The sequence below is a fragment of the Aulonocara stuartgranti genome, assembly GCF_965226115.1.
Source record: "Aulonocara stuartgranti genome assembly, chromosome: 10".
NCBI lineage: Eukaryota > Metazoa > Chordata > Actinopteri > Cichliformes > Cichlidae > Aulonocara > Aulonocara stuartgranti.
This window is the reverse complement of record NC_138946.1, coordinates 24,758,108-24,779,461: the sequence shown is the minus strand read 5'-3', so window position 1 is coordinate 24,779,461 and position 21,354 is coordinate 24,758,108. Positions and strand designations below refer to the sequence as shown.

The 21,354-nt window shown below is 41.1% G+C and overlaps 2 long non-coding RNA genes across 2 annotated transcripts; one reads left to right on the top strand and one right to left on the bottom strand.

The window, feature by feature from the left end:
- Positions 1 to 2,951: 2,951 nt before the first annotated feature.
- On the top strand, positions 2,952 to 5,851 carry LOC309715438. Its single transcript, XR_014279206.1, has 2 exons — positions 2,952 to 4,492; positions 5,145 to 5,851. It is a non-coding gene; the product is annotated as an uncharacterized lncRNA (long non-coding RNA).
- A 2,035-nt stretch (positions 5,852 to 7,886) lies between these two features.
- On the bottom strand, positions 7,887 to 11,682 carry LOC309715440. Its single transcript, XR_014279208.1, has 2 exons — positions 8,246 to 11,682; positions 7,887 to 8,099 (listed from the first exon to the last, which is right to left on the bottom strand). It is a non-coding gene; the product is annotated as an uncharacterized lncRNA (long non-coding RNA).
- Between the last annotated feature and the right edge of the window lie 9,672 nt (positions 11,683 to 21,354).

The window sequence follows — 21,354 nt, the reverse complement described above, 5'->3', positions numbered from 1 at the left end:
GGTCCAGATGGCATCAGCTCAAGGGTCGTCAGGTCCTGCACAGATCAACTGTGTGGAGTGATGGAGCACCTCTTCAACCTGAGCCTGAGGCTGGGGAGAGTCCCACAGCTCTGGAAAACCTCCTGTGTTGTACCAGTGCCAAAGACTTCACGCCCCAAGGATCTCAACAGCTACAGGCCGACATCTGACATCTCTGACATCTCAACTCATGTTCTTTGATTTCTCCGGTGCCTTCAACACCATTCTTCCCACGGTCCTGAAGGACAAGCTGGAGAACTCAGGAGTGGACCATCACCGCACTACCTGGATTTTGGACTACCTCACCGACCGACCACAGTATGTGAGAACTCAGGGCTGTGTGTCAGACAGGGTCATCTGCAGTACGGGGACCCCACAGGGAACGGTTCTGGCTCAGTTCCTCTTCACCATCTACACTGCAGACTTCTCCCACAACTCCACCCAGTGCTTCCTGCAGAAGTTCTCTGATGACTCTGCAATAGTCGGCCTCATCACTGACACCAAGGTACCTTGGTGTTCATCTGAACAACAAACTGGACTGGACTCATAATTCAGACGCCCTCTACAGGAAAGGGCAGAGCAGGCTGTACCTGCTGCGGAGACTCAGGTCATTTGGAGTGGAGGGCCCACTCTTGAAGACCTTCTATGACTCTGTGGTGGCTTCTACTATCTTTTACGGTGTGGTCTGCTGGGGTGGCAGCATCTCTGCTGGTGACAGGAAGAGACCGAACAGGCTGATCAGAAGGGCCAGCTCTGTTCTAGGATGCCCTCTGGACCCAGTGGAGGTGGTGAGTGACAGGAGAATGGTGGCTAAGCTGTCATCCCTGTTGGACAACATCTCCCACCCCATGCAGGAAACTCTGACAGCACTGAGCAGCTCCTTCAGTGGCAGGCTGCGGCACCCACGGTGAAAGATTCTGCAGGTCTTTCCTCCCCACTGCTGTCAGACTGTACAACAAAGACTCCAACTGATCAAACACACATATCCACACATGTGCAATAACACTAAGTGCAATACTCTTTTTCTGGCATCGTTGTATTTTTACTCAGTTGTATATAGAATTTGTATTCTATTTTTATCCTATTGTATATTTTATTCTATCTTATTCTACTGTATATGGTATTTATTCTTATTATATTCTAATTTTTGCTACATAACTTTTGCACTGTCCACTTCCTGCTGTGACAAAACAAATTTCCCATGTGTGGGACTAATAAAGGTTATCTTAATAAGTATGCATCTTATATTTTCCCTTTGGTACTTGTTAAGTTCTACTTTGTTACAAAAAATACCACTATTGAGGACTAAACACCTGATGTTTTTGTAAAACAAAGCCACAGATCAAGCCCTGTATTCAGACCTTTGAGCAGTTCCTTGTTCCACTTAGGAGCTGCTCTGATAACGTCTTGCATTGACCTTCCACATATTTTAACACTCCCAATGGCAACGAGAACAACTACTTGTTCTTGTTGCCATTGGGAGTGTTGCAAAAGTCACACATTTTAGGGGCTTTAATTAATAGTGAAATTTGAAGTACACAGTAAACTTAAGTAAATCAGTTTTTATGTTTCATTTAAAAACGCCCCTCCCTACATTTTGTGTATTTATTCCTACAAATACAGATGCACTGGTTTTGGGCTTAACATTAGTTCCACACATCTTAGTAAACCTGAAAGTATTAATGAAAGTATTAATGTCAGTGTGAGATTTTTTGCACTTGCACAAATGGCCCTAAAGATGCGGTATTAATATGCTCAAACACAGTGGAAAACATTACACATCCATTATTGCACCAGTATCACTCATTGCTGAAGTTCCGAAAATCCTATTCTTAGCTTTTTCCGCTTTGTGATTTTTTTTCTCAGCTCCTGCTACAGAATCACAGGGAAAATGTTTTTTGCAATGGCTCTATAAGGTTTGGGATGTCTGAACCAATTGTGACAGTAACATGATGAAATGCGATGCCATATGCGAAAGAAGGTAAGTATTTTAACTTCTGAGAAGCTAAAATTACAGAAAGGAAAAGCTTTACAAAATCCCGGACACCAACTAAGTTAGATTTTCCTTCAACAAGAGCTATTTCACTGAACCCTATTTTAATACATTATCTTAACCATGCCACAGCCTTTTTCAGTGTAATCTTGCTCTGAGTTTCCTTTTCCAACCTTGATCTCTGTCCAAGGTGTATAGCTTTCTGTTTAGAGTCACGATACAGTCTATTTCCAGCCTCTGTGTGCCTCATCTGTCACACTTATCCGGTGGTCACAGCAGCCATCAAACAAATCCACTTAAAGCCTTCCATTCTGATGTAATTATTTCTTGTGCTACTTTTGATATTCCTTGGGTGGAGTGGAGAAAAGCGATGCAAGGTGGAGGCATAAAGTAGATGTCTTATTAAGTTTTTAATCTTTTATATACCTGCATATCTCTTAGAGCAACAACGCTCACACTCATGCAGTTGCACACTTTTACACCTGGAGGCTGTCCAGCACAGCTAGACTTATCTGCTCACCAGTGAGTAACTTTATTGCAGCAGATGAGAACAGCTAAAAGCTACCTCAGCGTGGTAATGCAGGTGGGGGAGGTAAGCAGTGTTTTCTCACTTTCCCCACTTATCTGTACCCTATCTCTCAATAAGTTAGTACTTCGTTTTATCAAGCGTCATCTATCTTCAAAGTTAAAGCAATTTATATTCCATATTTAGCAAACACGGTACAAAAAGCTTTTCTATATATATATATATATATAGTAACAAAGCTGTAAAATGCTTGAAATGTCAAAAACATCCATGAAACAAGCATGACCTTTACAGATGTACAGATAACAGTTTAAGGGCATTGCAATGATAGAAAGAGATAAAACTAAGAGGAAAATGATTGTGTCTGATCGTTAAAGAGACAAGAATGATCTAAAAAATGGATAGTATGAACTGTACTAAATTAGACTGACAGCACCACATTTATAAGGTGTCAGCATAAACTGCATATTTTTTTAGGATAATGATTCGAGATAGAGATTAGATGAATGTAGAGAATAAAACAAATTATTGAATCATGATGTTTGTTCAATTTCAAGTTTGAGACATCAATTAATTTCTGCTCAATAGCCAAATAGACATTAAAGTAAGACAGCAACATATACTCCACATAATGTATTGCAAGATATGTAAGCTATTTAAAGTAAACACTGCAGATAGATTTCTCTTAAGGTATATGAGTATGGATCATCGGGGAGAACACTGATGTGGAAAGAGCCTGCATGACTCACAGGTGGAGAACATTTATGGCTTAAATGCACACAATTCCAGCTGTGTTGAGTCATTAGAACAAATTATAAACTGCTCTCTGTTAAAAAAAAAAAAAAAGCATAGCATTTTCACAGTGTCCTATCACCAAGCTTAAGCTCACACAAACACCAACTAAAGCATGATTCTCAATGTGCTGAGTGTGAGGGATGTCAGACAGACCAGCTGAAATAGTTAACGTTTTCCTTACAGAAAAGTGTCTGCAGATGGTCTTGCTATTTTATAACAATCATATTGTTAGAGATAACAGCTGTGCTTTAAATTTGATTAGTATTATCGGCCAATATTGGCTATTTGCCGATTTATCAGTGTGAGCTTTTATAATGAAAGATCAATGAAATAACAAAAGTAAAGGAAAAACACCCTTCAAACCTGAATACTGACGCTGCATAGCTTGTCCACCAGAGGGCACACTGCAAGTTCACTGTTGATGACTTTGGTACATACGGTGGCCCCTAGAGACAAAGCACGTACAAACTCCAAAACACATGCAAATTCCAAAACACATGCAAATTCCAAAACACGTACAAATTCCAAAACACTTGCAAAATCCAAAACACGTACAAATTCCAAAACACTTGCAAAATCCAAAACACGTACAAATTCCAAAACACTTGCAAAATCCAAAACACGTACAAATTCCAAAACACTTACAAAATCCAAAACACTTGCAAACTAAAAAACACATGCAAATTCCAAAACACGTACAAATTCCAAAACACTTGCAAAATCCAAAACACGTACAAATTCCAAAACACTTGCAAAATCCAAAACACGTACAAATTCCAAAACACTTGCAAACTCAAAAACACATGCAAATTCCAAAACACAACGGAAGTGCTCCAGGACGCTAGGGGCAGTGTTGAGCTTTTGTTACCTAGTAACTACACAAGCCAGGAAGTACCAATGACCGGATTTGGGGTTTGCAGCCTTAAAGGCCGCATTTTAAGGCCGATTACGTCACAGCGACAAGAGAAGGCTTTCCCAATTCAAAGGCTGCTCGAAATGCGGCCCTCAAATGCGTCCATAATTTCCCTGAATTTTAAGGATGGGTCGGTGTAGCCTTCATGGCCCAACATATCCCAGACTTCATAGTGCGGTGGTGGTGTGGATAATTTTGCCGAAAAAAAACGGTGGAAGCGGAGCGGAGGAAGTGTAAACTTTCAGAAGTAAGTACTGAATATTATGTCACTTATTTATGCGCAAATATTTTTTTAATGAAGAACATTATTGTTGGCCACATGTCGGGAAAGTTATGTGACATTAGTCATGTCTGTACTTTCAGAATTAACTTGGTTTTAAAGCCTTTACTTTAAAAAAATATATATAGTCGACCTTAATCTTACAGAGATTGTGATGATTTTGTGGATAATTAAAGTCAGTCATATATCCACAAACACAACAAGCTGAAAGTCAGTGATGCTGCTCGGTTTGCAGTCCTGAATATCACAGCACAAGCAGGATTCACTGCACTGTTAATGTTAGCTGTGTTATATTGCTGCCTCTGTTCGGTGGTGTCGAGCCAAACGGACTTTAACGTGTGTTTGAACGAGCTGACGGTTCACTCGTTAAGCTGAAAGAAAGATGCTTTAATCACAGGAGTCACACATGTGTGTCCACTGTACCATCTGGGAACTCCTCTTGTTTCGTAATAACACAAACACTAAATCCTCCTTCTTTTGTGCTGTTTTGTAGCAGTGTATACACCTGAGACTGTCACCTGTCTGTCTGTCCTGCACTCTCTCTGTTTCTTTCTCTCTGATTGTGTAATAAAAATATGAACATGTGTTTATAAGTCACACTTGTGTTTGAATCCTGCAGCTTATCACACATTTGATTTCCATGTGTGACGACTGCAAGTGTCCAGAGTGAGGACAGACTGAGGGACCCACTGCTGCACATCATCTGTGAGGCTTTGCACCCCTGATGATCCACCAGGACAAACTCAACAGTGTGTGAGGAAGAGGAGGAGGAAGAGCCAGCAGCAGCTGACAGATGGAGAGAATAGACAGACTGTTCCCTGTTTGTGAAGGACTGCTAGAAAAGTTTAAAATAACTAATTGTCTGTCCTGAATCAGTCTTATTAGGTAATGTTCAAATAATTTTATCATTCCAGTGTTTTCAGTGTGGGAGAAAGTACTCAGGGCCTTCAAGTTACACACTATGAAAGGCAGCAACAAGTGTAATATTCAGAAACCTAAAGTATGTATCAGCAGCAGAATGGAGCTAAAAACAAATGTTTGTTTCAGTTCTATGAAGCTTTGAGTATTTTGGATCAGTAGCACTGCTGTGTTTGTTGCATCATATTGCTGTAATTGTTTATATGCTTTATATATTCTGAGCTAAGTTGATCTATAGTGTTACATCATATTCTGTAAGGATGTTATGTGTTTGTTTACTTTCTGCCCAGTTTGACCCATTTAGCAGAAGCCAGCCTGTTTAAGGCTCTGATATCTATTCTGTATGACTTAAAGCAGTTATGACATGGTCTGATTTTCTCACCCAATAAAGGAATATTTCATATATCAGTCTACTCTTCATTTTATCAGAAACAGTTATCACAGCTTGTACATTTTCTTTTTATAAATATATGTAAGCAATGAGCCAAATTTAGTAATGCCAGCATGAAGGAACAACATTTGTCTCTTATATATGATACACCTATATATGCACTGTCAAAGATACTTGTCTTTGAGTGAAGATTTAAGGTGATAAGACATATAAATAACTGCAACTTGAATCTGTACTGAAGCTCAGTATTTGACACAGAGTTCATGTTCACTGCTGTAATAGCTAATAATGATTAATATAATAACTAGAATATTGGCCATATTATATTTACATTACCAAAGTGATATGACTTTAGTCTCATGAACAACATCAGCTAATTCTTATTTACTAATTAATCTTGAAATGACTGTTCAGTACAGAAATGAAGCCCAAAAATCATGTTTTACTGTCCTGTGGTCTCAGCCTCAGATACTTATCAAATCACACAAAGCTCATGTAGAAACAAACAAACAAATGAACAAAATATGTTCTCCCTCATTTCTGTCAAACCAAGTTGTATGACACGTTTCCAGCGGTTAGTATCACGGTTGCTAGGCAACCTGGGAAGCGCGACGGAGACTAGACCGTCCCATACAGACAAACTTGCCGTTTATTTTGCAAATCGAGCTCAACACTGCCCCTAGCGTCCTGGAGCACTTCCGTTGTGTTTTGGAATTTGCATGTGTTTTTGAGTTTGCAAGTGTTTTGGAATTTGTACGTGTTTTGGATTTTGCAAGTGTTTTGGAGTTTGTACGTGTTTTGAGTTTGCAAGTGTTTTGGAATTTGTACGTGTTTTGGAATTTGTACGTGTTTTGGAGTTTGTACGTGTTTTGGAATTTGCATGTGTTTTTTAGTTTGCAAGTGTTTTGGATTTTGTACGTGTTTTGGAATTTGCATGTGTTTTTTAGTTTGCAAGTGTTTTGGAATTTGCATGTGTTTTTTAGTTTGCAAGTGTTTTGGAGTTTGTACGTGTTTTGGAATTTGCATGTGTTTTTTAGTTTGCAAGTGTTTTGGATTTTGCAAGTGTTTTGGAATTTGTACGTGTTTTGGAATTTGCATGTGTTTTTTAGTTTGCAAGTGTTTTGGGTTTTGCAAGTGTTTTGGAGTTTGTACGTGTTTTGGGTTTTGCAAGTGTTTTGGATTTTGCAAGTGTTTTGGAGTTTGTACGTGTTTTGGCGTTTGCGTGTGTTCTTTAGTTTGCAAGTGTTTTGGAGTTTGCATGTGTTTTGGAATTTGCATGTGTTTTGGAGTTTGTACGTGCTTTGTCTCTAGGGGCCACCGTAGGTACACAACCCAACAACCAGATAATCTACAGTAAGGCTACATTCACACTGCAGGTCTTAATGCTCAGTTTCGATTTTTTGATCAAATCCGATTTTTTTGTCTGGTTGTTCACACTACAAATAAAATGTGACAGCAAACGCGCTCTAGTGTGAACCGTTCGCGGCCCTCAAAGCAGCCCGCACGAGCAAAAGAAGACGTCACACACAACGCGCTCTGTTTAGACCCAGACCAAACAGTATTGTTTGACTGATGGCCCTTAATATAAAGACTTGTTTCGGACTAATCACCAACCGTATGTCACATTCAATGAGAGGCAGTTGTACCGTTAAATTAATGCTGAAATTACTGCTGACATCATTAGAGGGCTATGAGCAGAACGAAAGCATCTTCACCCTTTGCATGTAGAGGTCATTTCAATCAAAACCAGCTGTAATTGCATCTCTTGGTGGATTCCAAACAATCTTCTGCAGCTTGGTAGATAGCTGAGTTTCACATTTTACTGCTACCCTTCATAAGAGAGCTCTCTTTGATGTTGTAGAGCTCCGCTGCAAGACAGCCTTTGAACCAGTGGGAAACTGCAGTGGATTAATGGATATTGCAGTCAAGTCTCTTGCTGGGGGCTTGCTTGCGCTATTGTGAGCAGACCATGCAGATCTTTGTTATTATCAACTTAGCACAAGTCATGCCCCGCATATGCCCCAGCCAGAGGCAATGCCATGGAATCTTATATTTGTTTAAAAAAAAAAAAAAAAAGGCTGATGCAGGACATGGTCATGCCAAGAGTGACCATAAATAATGAGGTGTAGATTTCTGTATTTCACTTTCTATGGGCTTTTACAACTTTTGTAAGTTAACAGCAAATTACTTATTTGATAGAAGATGTTCTAGATAGGATCTATCCCTTCTTTACCATCATCCGTCCCCATGAATTTTGCCACTGGGCTTTGAAAAACTGAAAATCTAACATCTAACACCAAGACGTGCAAAAAGCATGACAGTTCTAATGGAAATCCTCCGGCATATGATAATTAATCACCTGCTGTGATATGAAGACAAGCACACATGCACCGTCACACACACATAGAGACCGGGGAAAAACATTTTTTTTATTTGCTGCACCAAGCAAGCCAGTGAACAAGCACTGCCCCACCTGTGTAGCACAATTAACTAACACACAAGAGGACGCTTAAAAGTTAAAGAAAACATCTATTGTTTTTTATGGATATTTCTTTTTGAATGCCCAGTAACAAATTTGAGGAAGGGCATATATTCATCATATAAGGTAAGGGTTTTTTATGTGGCGCTTAATTTTGCTGGGTTTGATAAGTATTTATGATTATACATGCCAACTTTATTTAGTTTAAAATGCACTCTCAGCAGCCTGACCTCATGTGCTCTACTCTATGTGCTGTGTTCAGAAATGGGCACTGCACAGGAGTAGTCTTGATAAGTTTAATTTAAGGGGTCAGAGCCTGCTGTTTATCTCACGTGAACCAAATTTAAATCCGGCTTTAGAAGCAGTGAGGTACACGCCAGGGCATGATTTGAACTCAACTGTACATGTATAAATTCATAGGAGGCTTGTGCCACTTCCACTTGTGCAATTCTGGTCCTTTTAAAAAAAAATTTGGATAAATCAGTTATAGTGCTGCGTTGTAAAATTTTGAAACCCTACCTTACCTTTACCTCACAGAGGGCAACAGCTTATCCTAGCATGCCCTGGGCTGGATGCCTGTCCATCACAAGGCTAAAACAGATTAACACCATCACAGTCACATTCTCACCTCTGAGGAAACAGCTTGCTGCGAGGCAACAGAGCAAGTCAGTGACCCACTGTTGTGTTCCAAACGGTTTCAAATGCAGACTAATTAACACCTGTGCTTTAACCTGCCGATGGAAAACGCGCTTTTGTGGCAACAACTGAATTTTCTCTCCAATCCTGTTGGATTAATCAGACATTATACATGTATTTCTGAGCTAAAATGTGAAATTTCATTGCTGAGATTGCACAGTGAACCAGCATATTGTGCCTGATGCAAATGCCTTCGGTAATCAGCTCATGGATTTGCATACATGCCGCCACAGGCAAGATGCTTCTCGGCCAAAACTGAGATTTAATCCACCAACTCTGTCCTCTCAGTTCCCATGGAGGACAGCCAAAGCCTTGTTTACCCCTAACCCCTCATCTGTCACAAAATTAAGCCTGTCTCTCAACAGCACTGACACTGCCTGTGTTTAAAATATTAACATGATACCTTTCACTCACGCTATTAGACACACAGCAGTGTTCTCCAAACATGTTACTCTCTCACACTGGCACAAGTGGGTGATGAGTGTACTGGATATTTATGTCAGCTTATCAGATGAGACTGATGTGTGGATGTAAATCTCCTGACTGACTCTCACTGACACTTAAATCCACCATGTTTATTTATCTCTGTGTCAACCAGCTGAGCAATGTCCACACTAAAGAAATGTAAGACTTGGCTGTATTAAGAAAATTTACTTGACAATCCTGTGAAGTGGGAGGAATCTGGAAAGTAGTAAGAAACCTATTAGTGACGTTATCATAGATGGTAAAAATGAGCTGAGTTTAAGAGTTTATATTGCAAGTGAAAAATCAACTCTTTACCTGGGTGGGTTTACCTAGACTAAAATGCAAGTGTCAGACTTGCACTAAACATAGCTGAAATGCTGTGTGGATGTACTGTTAGCCACATGAACCATGGGTTTAGCAAAAAATAACTCGACAGCAACAGACTCAGCTGTACATTTGCATCTATAGGATAAAGGTCACACTTTTGAGGATGCCAATTCTTCACATTTTGGACAGAGAAGACAGATGGAGGCCATCTACGTTCACTGTGAACAGAGAGGCTGGGTTACGACACCGACTGTCTTCCACCTACAGTGAAGTTTTAAGATCCCTTCCCAGCCACCTCAGCCCCCACTCACATCTTGGGTCAGGTGATCTCAGTGGTTCACTTGATAGGGTGAAGCAAGGTCTCACAATGATGTCACTCGACGCCTTTTTTCACACCTTGGGCACATGATCTTCTTGCTCTTGACGAAGGCGGTCGCACTTTTCTCCTCTCCTCCTCTCCCTTAGCTTCCCTTGATATTCTAGTCTTGTGTTTTTTGTATTACTTTTCCCTGGAACATTCTCTCACAGTCTGTTCTCTAAAACCTAAAAGAGGAATTATGGATTGGATCAACTGGTCCCTAAATGCAATTGACACCCCTTTCTCAACGAGAAGTTTGGGCTTGGGTGAGCCTGAGTGCTGAAGATATCTACCTATTCGGAACCATGGTAACAGGGTTCTGGCTGATCGGAGCTGGCTTGGCCCTGACTTATCGAAGAATTAAGAAAGCGGAACCGGCTGTTCAAACCCCCACAAGGCTGCCCGCTGGGATTGAAATGATGGGAAGAGGCGTGAGGTTCTCAAAATGGGCTCATTGAGTGCAGCATGGATAAGATCTTGGAGAGGCTACGGCTGCTGTGAATACTCAGAATAAGATCTCTGACTGCAGACTGGATTACATCTCGGAAGGGCTAGCTCGAAATAACATCTCTGGGCGCAAAGTGGATGACATCTCGGGGGGGGGGCACACTGCCGTGAGTTCTCAGAAATCGGCTCCTTGAGCACAAGAATGACAACATCACAGAACGCAAGTATGGCGAAGCTCACTGCTCTCCAACGGGAGATTGAGAGACCAGTGTTGGACTGTAGAACTGCTTTGAAATTCATATGAGCTGTTCGCACTAAAGTAAAAAGCACCATCACTTCATGCGGATACCCTCTCGGCGCCAGCTGCGGTCTCAAGGCTGGAGCCGAACAAAAACATCCTGATAACGACTGTGTTTAGACTGTCCTTCCCATTCCATGCAAGGCCACCTGGGTTGGCTGGAAGACTGTTTACTTAGCCTAGCAGGGTGAAGGACACTGTCTCAGCTGAACTCTGGACACGCACACACATACATATACACTGATATGCACACACTCATCCCCCCTCCCTTTCCAAACGCCTTCGACGCTTATTCCCTTCCGATGCTGACGGTGGATCAAGGAGACCAGCCCACGCAGGCCCGGATGTACTGTCTAAATCGGCTCTCTCTCACCCTTTACCCACCCCTGTTGCTTGTCATGTGTTTCTTTGGTGTGTTAAGAATTTTTTCATGTGCTATGTGCAGAGGTGTTTTTTTCTGTTCTCAAACTGATCTCCCTGTTGGAGCTCAGTCTGGGGGGAGTTATTTTTTTCTCCTTATCTTTTCTCATGTGGTGCATTTTTCCATTGTTATACCTCTCTGACCTGTCTTCCCCATGTGATGTTTTGTGTAATGTATGTATGGTCGGAGGGTAAGATGGCGCCGCCATTGCGTGCAACAGGTCGGCAGCCTTATGAAATTTCCCCTTGTGGGACTAATAAAGGTATATCAAATAAAGATCAATAGTGGGTCAATGACCCTGGTAAGGGACAACCACTAAGGATTAAATACCTCGGACTCTCCACCTTTTGGTTTTATAAATGAAGAAGCTTATTGGATTAGAGTTGAAACATCTTCAAGAAACTTAAAGAAGTCCAGTTGCTTTATTTGTAAGCTCCTTGGACCACCATGACCTTGACTCATGACTGAGAAAGATGGACAGCAGTTGAAGCCAGTTGAGAGTCGCAACCTTCCAGCGTGTCCTGGGTCTACCCTGTCATGTTATCTCCATTGCATTTGCCTGAAAAGCCTGAGCTAGCAAGCATCTTACTCAGATGCCCAAACAATTCGACTGACTCGTTTTAATACACAGGAGTAGCTTCTCTACTATAAGCCCCTCCCATATGACTAAGCGAGTGACCCTGGCTCTGAGAGTGAGTCCAGCACCCTCAGGAGGAAGCTGATTTCTACTGCTTACATCTGCAAAATTCTTCTTTTCGTCACTACACACACAAGTGTGGATGAGCCTCTCCATGATGCCATGCCACTTTACAGTCATGGAAGGCTTTGCATACCTGAGTGATCGCAGGAGCTATGTTGTTTTGTATTTACTTTCTGGAGTCTCAGAAGAGCATGTGTTATCAGAATCAGAATTTTATCCCCTAGGGGAAATTAACAAACAACAGAGCAGCATAGATTTATGTCTGCCACCACCATAGACACTGGAAGAGAAACCTTCTTACTGTATGTTGCTTTAAGGCTAAAAACAGCTACCATGAAACTTTTTAGTCCTGCAAACTCCACATGCCATCTCGCTACTTGACTGTGATTGATAACGCTAATACTGACTCCGAAAAATGGACTGACATATCTGTTCATATGATAATGAGTAATAGCTTTCATTTTCCTCGGAGATTTCTACTCACCGATTATTATTCTAACTTGAGGTGCTGCGGCACACGAGGAGCTTGGCACAATAAGCCTTGGAAAGCCAAGACGAATATGTTAAAACGTTGTCACTTCCGTGTGCCAAACAGATGCTGTTATTTGAGGACAGCACATGTTGTAGCTCTTGCTTTAAAAATTGAGTAGTAAAAATTTACATCCTGGTAATGTGGGGGTTTAATAGGCCACTGTATCTGCCTTTAAAGCAGACGGCCTAAGCTTTTGGCAATAAGGATTTTAAACGGAGATGAATTTTAAGACACAAGTTTACTGGAGAGAGGACCCATAAAATGCATCACACTGAAGACCGTACAGTGGACTTTACAGACCTAAAGACAGCAAGTTCAGCGTCGGTTAAAACTAGCAGTGGATTCACACCATAAACATACAGTGCTCTTAGTCAAAGGAGCTTGCAAAGAAAAGCGTCTGGACTTCTTTAAGTTGCTTGAAGACGTTTCACCTCTCATCCGAGAAACTTCTTCAGTTCTAAGGTCAAATGGTGGAGAGTCCCAGATATAAACCTAGTGGGAGTATCCCCCCACAGAGGGACAAAAGGACCCCCTGATGATCCTCTAATCGCCTGAGCCAAGGTGTGAAACTGGGTGTGGGTCCCAATCAGCCAGAGTTTCGGGTGTGTTCATTGTGAAACCTGGCCCCACCTTATCATGCGAATTCCTGAGGTCAGATGGCCCAGGATGTGAGTGGGCGTTAAGGCGTCTGGGAAGGGATCTCAAAACTGGATTATAGATGGCAGAGAGTTGGTGTCGTAAACCCCCGCCTCTGTTCAAAGATGGTCGCTCACAGTAACTTAAAGAAGTCCAGACGCTTTTCTTTGCAAGCTCCTTTGACTACGATGACCTGGATGACTGAGAACCTTCACAGACATATACAGTGCTCTTGTTCTTACACTGGCTGATGCAATGGCAATGCTCGTTAAATTTCTGCTCCCATATATGCCTTCAGTTACTTCTTCTGAGTATCGCTGACTAAATTCACATTTAGAAGTATGCTACTCTTACCGGATAGCGAGTGGAAAGAGGGAGAGGCCTTTTTCTCTGATTGTTTTTCGGACTGCAGCCCATCTAGTGCGTCATGGCTTAAGGCATCATTTGTCACACTCCCCTAGCAGTCTGCTTTTTTTCTTTTTCCATCTCGTCAAAGTGTTTCTTTGCGTCATCATCTGTGTGTGTGTCATTTTTCTGCGTCTGTGGGTTGTAGTAATCTTTCAGACAGCAATTCTGCTAATTAGGAGCTAATGAACGTTTGAGACTCACCTCTTCGTTTATCATCGTGCCATAGCAGCTGTCACGGTGCAAATCCTTATATGAACTAAAACTGATGCGGAGCTCACCAAGTTTATCTGAATTAATTTGTTTCTGGTCGTGCACTTCAGTTCACAAAGTAATGAGAAAAAATGTTGCACCACAGACTGCTGTAGTCTCCTGCTGGAGCTGAGCAAATAGTAGGACCGAGTAAAAGACATGACGCAAGCAGGGAGAAGGAGAGTGGATGTCTGAGAAGAGCAGGAGACCAGAAGTTGTTGAAGAATGAAAAACTGATTACTTATTACCCCCTTGACTCTTAATCCAGTTTACAATAGTCGACTTCACCCAGGCAGTTTTACTTCAAAGGTTTTGAGCCACGGCCAATTTTGTTGCATCCAAGTGTTCCTTTTCGAACCTGAGAAAAAAATGTCAAAGGGAATACTAATTAATCAAGTAAAGTCAGTGCCAAAAAACTGTTTCAGCTAGTTACTAAATCCGAACAAGTGCTGTTCAACATAAGCCCTGGAAAGAATGGAGAGCTCCAGCATATTTCCAAAATGCCCTGCAAAGAGTTACCATTTTTACTCATTTTTATTATATCATTTTTAATTTGACTGTTGCCTAATTTGCACAAATCTTGTTTATGGTTACTAAGGTAACAGGTGCCATTATATTAGACTTATATTAGTCTACACACAATAAATTTATTTATACAGCGCTAAATCACAACAACAGTTGCCCCGTGGCGCTTAATATTGTAAGGTAGACCCTACATTAATACAACAGAGAAAACCTCATCAATCATATGACCTTCTGTGAGCAAGCACTTTGGCAACAGCGGGAAGGAAAAACTCAATTTTTACAGGAAGAAACCAGGAAGAAACCTCTAGCAGAGAGGCGCAGCCATCTGCCCTGACAAGTTTTGCCACGTTGCAACTACTTAGAAAATATTTCAACACTGTATAACAATTAGTCGCCCGTCCTTTCTAGACCTTAAGTCACGATTGAAAAATAGCTTCACAATGAAAGTTGTGCTGACATAGACAACACTTGTAACCTGAATTTCTCTTGTATGTCCTTGTTGGACTCTCTACAGGGCAACCTTGTGGGTTTTGACACCACAATGGGAGATGACTTTGATAGGCAACAAATCATTTAAAACTTTAATAAAGTTGATTATTAAAAAGACCGATATCTTGATTAGCTAGAGGAAAGAAGAAGAATTGTTAGATTTTATTGTGATATTCATTTTGTAGACATGTGGAGGATGATTAAATGGCTGACTTAACATTAATCCTGCAAACTTCCTGCTTTCCTTTGGTGGCAACACAGAAAACAGCATTAACATCGATATACCCAGCATTTCATTACATTTCATTAGATTAGCTTGCAGATACGTTGGTCTAGATTTTTGTGTAGTTTGTTCTATAAGTTTTTTTGCCCCTTCTTTTCTTGTATTCTCCATATTTTGGTCAATTAGAACTGCTTTAACAGAACTGTACCAATCAAACACATAAGTCACTGGTGCAAAACATTTGCATCAATACAGTATACTAGTGGCATTAACAAATTCTAATAACAAGCATGAAGATAAGGATGGAACAGGAATGAGGACAGTCACGAATGCATACAAAGTAAGGAAGTGCTCAAACTGTAAATCAGTCATTTAATGACCAGTGTAATTTTCCCCAAAAGTCCCAATAGCTTCCCATTTTCATTCCTCTCCCTGAAACTATTAATACTCTTACTGTGTTAATGGAGATTAATGGGTACGAGCAACAAACAGACATAGAAGAGCAAAAGAGAAAAAGCATCATGAGTGGTGGTGGAGACAGAGCAGCCCGCTGGAAGTGGGTGCGATCAAGGACAGAGTGAAAGATGGATAGATTTCATTAGTCTGGGGAAAGGATACACTAAGTTCTGAGGTGAAAAACACCTTTGTACGCAAGCTGTTCCCCAGATAATTACAGTTTACTGTCCATTTTCAGTGTTGCGGAGTGATCATCGCATGGTGAAGTGCACCACAACATACAGTACAAAGGGGGTAAAAAAAGCTTTGTTCTGTAAAACTAGAGAAAGGAACACGATTAGCTGGAGGGAAAAACATTCCTGTGGAATTGCATTGTTCATAGTTAACGAAAGCAGGTTGTTCGGCATCTAAGACAGTGTCAAATGGCTGAGATGCTATATGAAGCTAATTGACTGCAGACAGGCTCTCCTGCAGGCTGAGCAGTGTCAGAGCAGTGGAATCAGTGTTTGAGTGATGGGATCATGTGTTCACTGGACAGCTTTGGGGACACAAGAGAGGATGGGGGCATGCTTATGTAAGCAGTGGAAGACTGGGGCATCCTTGCTTGAGTCTAGACCCCAGACCAGTGCAGAAAGATGGAGAGAGGCAGTATTTTGTGTGGGTGGGGGATGGGAGGTGGATGTTTCGGCGGCTACAGAAGAGAATAATCCAGGAAACTCAGCGGCATAATCTCCTCAAGTGTGGCAGATTGCTTCAGTGTGTGATGTTCACATCCATGTGTGAAGATACGTCTGTGCATTAAATGTTTTGCTTCTCCTTCGTCACTGCTTCTTCTTTGTCTTTAATTTCCCTCCACTTTCCTCCATGCGTTTGACTCTAACCTTCATTCGCTCCACCTCAGCACACACACTCACACACACCGGACCAATACGCTCATTAGTGCCTCTTTTCCTTTGTGTCGGTTTGTGCTTTCCCCACGATCAGAAGATAAAAGTGACCCCAGAACGAAGTGAGGTTTCTCACCGAGTCTGCTGGTGTTCCTCTGCCCCTGGCCATGGTGAGGATTGTGAGAAGGGGGTGGTTGTATGGCGGAAGGGCAGAAGAGGCGGGGAGGGGGTGGGGTGCCGTGGACCAGATTCTGCTGATTGTAGGAAATTATACCCTCTAATTTCACCTGCAACTCCAAGAGACAAAGGGCCTCAGGGAGAGAATCCGATAAGGAAGTATTTCACAGAGTGATAAGAAGAAAACAGAGAACGAGAGGGAGGGATGAAAAAGGGAGAGAAGGTGGATGTAGGGGGCATGGGAGAGGCTGTAACACTAGAAGAAGTGTTGGTCTGAAGCCAGTCAGGGAAGACAGAGAAAGAGGACAGGGAGAGGAGAGGCAGCCACCGAGTGGTTCTGCTAAACCAAAACATGTCTTTAAGGATCACCCATCCAGCACTGCGCACACACTCCAAATACGCATCTGTGGATGTACTCACAACACTTTTGTCCCCCCCACACCACCTATACCCTCACTTTTCATCTTAACACCTTACTAAAGCACCATTTGCCTTGCCGGTCCCCGTGTATCCTCCCATCTTCCTTTTTTCGATCCCGGTTTCCCTCTCCTTCTTGATGCTCTTACTCGCAGACCGTGACTATCTCCCCCTGACAGAGCCGGTACGGGATTAGAGACCGATGAGGAAAGCCAAGCGCAGTCAGCCAGCACCTCCTGCTGTTCACAAAACGCAACTGAATCACAGGTCTGCTGCATCCTTGAAAAACACAGCAAGGGCATGTCTTCGCTCATTCCCCTGGCTGCTTTGTTCATTCACTAACACTTTTTTTTTCCCAATAAGCTCAGTGCACATGTCAGCATGCCTGTGCTCATGTGCAAAAGACATTAAAAAGAGGGGTATATTTAATCAGTATAATTATGGTGATTTTATGTCAAGGTTTCCACTGCGAATAACAAATGATCTGAACATCTGTGTGACTATAATCCTAGCTGTCCTGTTTAGTCTTACGAAACATCCTCATCTGACTGGTGAACACTGGAAGTGACACAAGCTGACTTATCTTTAAACAGTTAACAGATTCGATTATGTTGCAGGACCATTTTTAGTGTGAGTATGGTTACTTATGAAGAATTTAAGACCTCACAGCTGCTGACCAAAAGTGCGTTGTAGAATTTTTTGTTATAAAAAGGCAAGGTTTACTTTAGCACCATGTAATGAAGGAAGGCAAAACATTTTAATCAAATGTCTCATCTACTTTGCTAAGCAGGATGTGGGATGTTGGATGACCCACATGTCCTATGTCCCATTAGTGTTGTGTTAAAACAGCCATTAACTATAACACATAGCACTTCCAGCAGCTACATATTGTAATGTGATTTCCCTATTTAATCCACTCCGAATGGGTTTCAACTCATTTAAAAGATCCTTGGCAAATTTGGATACAATGATGGGAAAACTGGGACAGGCTGTACCCTCTGTGTTTCACATTTCTGATTCCAACAGCAGCCTCAAGTCGTGCTCCTCGATATCAGACATCCCTTTCCCACCCCTTTCCAAACATTCATACTGAAACATTTTCTCGCCAGTATTTAATACTCTTTTAGATCCTGCAAACGACGTTTGCACCAGAGCTCTTTTTGAAATGTTGAACTTTTAATGTGGCTTGCGCTGAACATAAAAGTGTGAAAAACACGGTGGCACAAATAGTCAACCACTTACTATTGCTCTCTCTTTTTTTTTATTTTGCTGCGTCCTTGCTGGCCCTCTCTCATTAGTCTGGAGTCTGTGGGAGTGAACGGTGTGAGCCAGTGCTAAGTAATTCTGAGCAGGGAGAGTGTTTGAGGGGAGACAAAATGAGGAGCTGAACGACAGAGAGTGAGCTTGGCAACGCTACAGCGATTCACTGCAGAGGTTTTAAATCCTTTAACATGATTTTGCTCATCCTATTAAAGACATAGCTGTGGCTATGGAGACTGTAATGTGTTACGTACAGACGGGAGGGGGACTGAGTGAGAAGGAGTGAAAGGGAAGTAAGAGGGAGAGAGATTAAATGGGTGTTAAATATAGGGAACAAATCATCATTCCAGCCCTGTCTCTATCTGCAATCCGGCTCCTAATGTTCTCAGCATCATGTCTTGTAGATTTGACTGGATGACCTTTAATTATTTGCCCTCCTCAAATATAATTTCTTTTTCTTCACATAGTGATTTAAATATAGCCTTTTCCCCTTACCGTTAGAGTTTGTCAGAATGTGGCTTTTATTTATTTATTTTTTTCTGTACTGCAAACTTTCAAGAACTATTTTAAACCCTTTTTTAGGGGGTTACAATGACATCTATGTAGGAGCGCAAGGACAGCATGTTAATACTTGTGTTGCACACTGAAGGAAAAACTCAATGACACAATTAAGCTCCTTTTTAGTGTGTTTAAACTGCTAAATGTCAGAAACTGTTATACAGAAAAACAGAAAGCCTGAGTCAATATGATATTTGTGTGATGCTGTTATGGTTTGGGGCAGTGCTGAGGTTGTTACTCAAAAAAAAAAAGAGAGAGAAAAGTAATTTATTAATAACGACATGTTACTTTCTTCAAACTAATGCAGTAGGTTACTTAATTACACACAGGAGAAAGTAATTAATTAAACTTTACTTTCACGTTACTGCGTAAAATGACTTGAAACGCATTGTTACATAATTACCAGTTAACAATGTAAATATTAGCCTACAGGGCCACACACCAACATAAGCCCCTCTCCGAATGAGCACAAAGAAACTTGAAACTACTTCTAATGTAAAAAAGTATAAAGGCAGAAATGGAGGCTACAATGCTGAAAGTCTAAATGCTCATCACTGCCTTCATTACCTCTTGAAGTTCAGGTTCTGGCTACTGGGCCGCTCAGCTGTTAACTCTGTTTTTTTTTTTTGCTAGTTTTTTTTTTTTGCTAGCTTTGTGTTAGCATGCTATCTGTGCAGATGTTAGCAAAGACCATAAATGCCATTGTTTCTCTCCTAGAAGTAGTTTGTGTTTCATCTTCATCACTTTTATTCTTTTATGCAGTAAAAACATAAAAGTGACGTCCATATCCACGCCACTTTACGTTAATAAAAAATGTAATGTGATTTCAGTAGCATATTACACCCAACACTGGTTTGGTCTGGTTTGTATTTTGGCCTTCTTAATTGTTTTAATATTGTGTTTATTTTTGTCTTTCCTTCCATGTTTCCATGCGCATGTCTGTTTTTAGTCATTTTATGTTTTGGGGTTTTTGTTTGGTCTTACTTCCTGTATTTAGCTGCGCTGCTGTCATTGGTCTCTGTAACATCTGTCTCGTTTTAGATTTAAAGTCCTCGGTTCTTAATATTGGTCATCCATCTGTCTTCTCTTGTCCACGTGTTTCCTACACTTTGCTTCTTGCCAGTGTTCCCTGTGCAATGTCAATCTGCAGTACTGGTTTGTACGCAGTTTGTTTATTAATTCCCATCATCCAGCCTCAATCTTTGCCCTGTACTTTTGTTCTCAAGAGTTTTTGTAAGCCTCAGACTGCTGCAGGGCTTGTTTTAAGGGCTTGTAGAGGTGAGGACCTAGATGCAGGAGGCAGAATATTTCAGCAAAAAGTGAGGTTTGATGGCTGATGTGAACAAAAAAATCCAATAACAACAAAGTCTAAAAAGTAAAGGAATAGAAACCCAAGAGAAAAAAGGGTGAGGTCTGGAAACCAGGGACTAAATCCAAGAACAGGATGGCACAAGAAGTGATACAAACAGATAGTTGTCTCATTAAACAACAGGAAAGTAATTGGTACAGGTGACGATAGGTAGGATGGGGATGACGTTCTCACAGAAGGAAAAAACAACAGAAAGTAAAAATACTGAGGTACAGCAGAAAACTAACCTTCAGAGTACTAGATGTGTAAAATGCGTGGTACTGTTTAATGCATCGAAAATCTTTTGTGGATTCACTTATTCTTAACAAAGCTGTTCACACCGTTCTCATAATTTGATGAGTCAGAAGCGTTTATTTTTTTAAATCAACCAAGCTCGATTTTTCCAAGTTTTCAACGAATAAACAGATCTGACCATTGCATTTGGCAGCAAGTGCACTCATATTCGGAAAATGCATGCTAAGCGCCTTGAGGCAACTGATGTTGTGATGTGGCGTTATAGAATTACAGTTTTTTCTGATTGCTTAAGCACATTTTTTGTAACTATTGGCTAATTTTGCAAAACTCTTCACACAAATAAGAAAACCTGTCACCCAATAATCAAAACATTGTAGTTCTCTTGTAAAAGCAAACACAGCTAGATTAACTCTTCACACCTTCGTAAAAATGGTGTTTCCGTATCAAACAGTACACACAAGCCATCATCTACTAAGCACACAATGCGCCAACTGCACACTGATGGTATGAATACAAAACACATCTGGCTTTTGCTTTCTCTGTGCACAAGGTAGGCTATGTCAGTTTGAGCTCATACTGCTGTCATAGATCCATAAGCATAGAGGGATCCAAACTTCAAGTACTGGTGTTTATTCAAACACATCAAAACAAACACAAGTGTTTATTTCCAAGTATAGGATTATTTGCAACCGCCATAATGACTATATGGGTTACTTGGTCTGCAGTGAACATGCTTCCTCTGCCCCAGCATCTGGTCATCTAGCAATTCTGTAAAGTAACAATTTCAGTATTTTTACATCAATGGTATTGGTGTGTTTCTCATTGGCATATGGCAGTGCTACAAATCTTTGTACGAAGTGACTGTACTCACCGATTCTCATTTCAAGATGTCCTTATGGTACTTGCTAC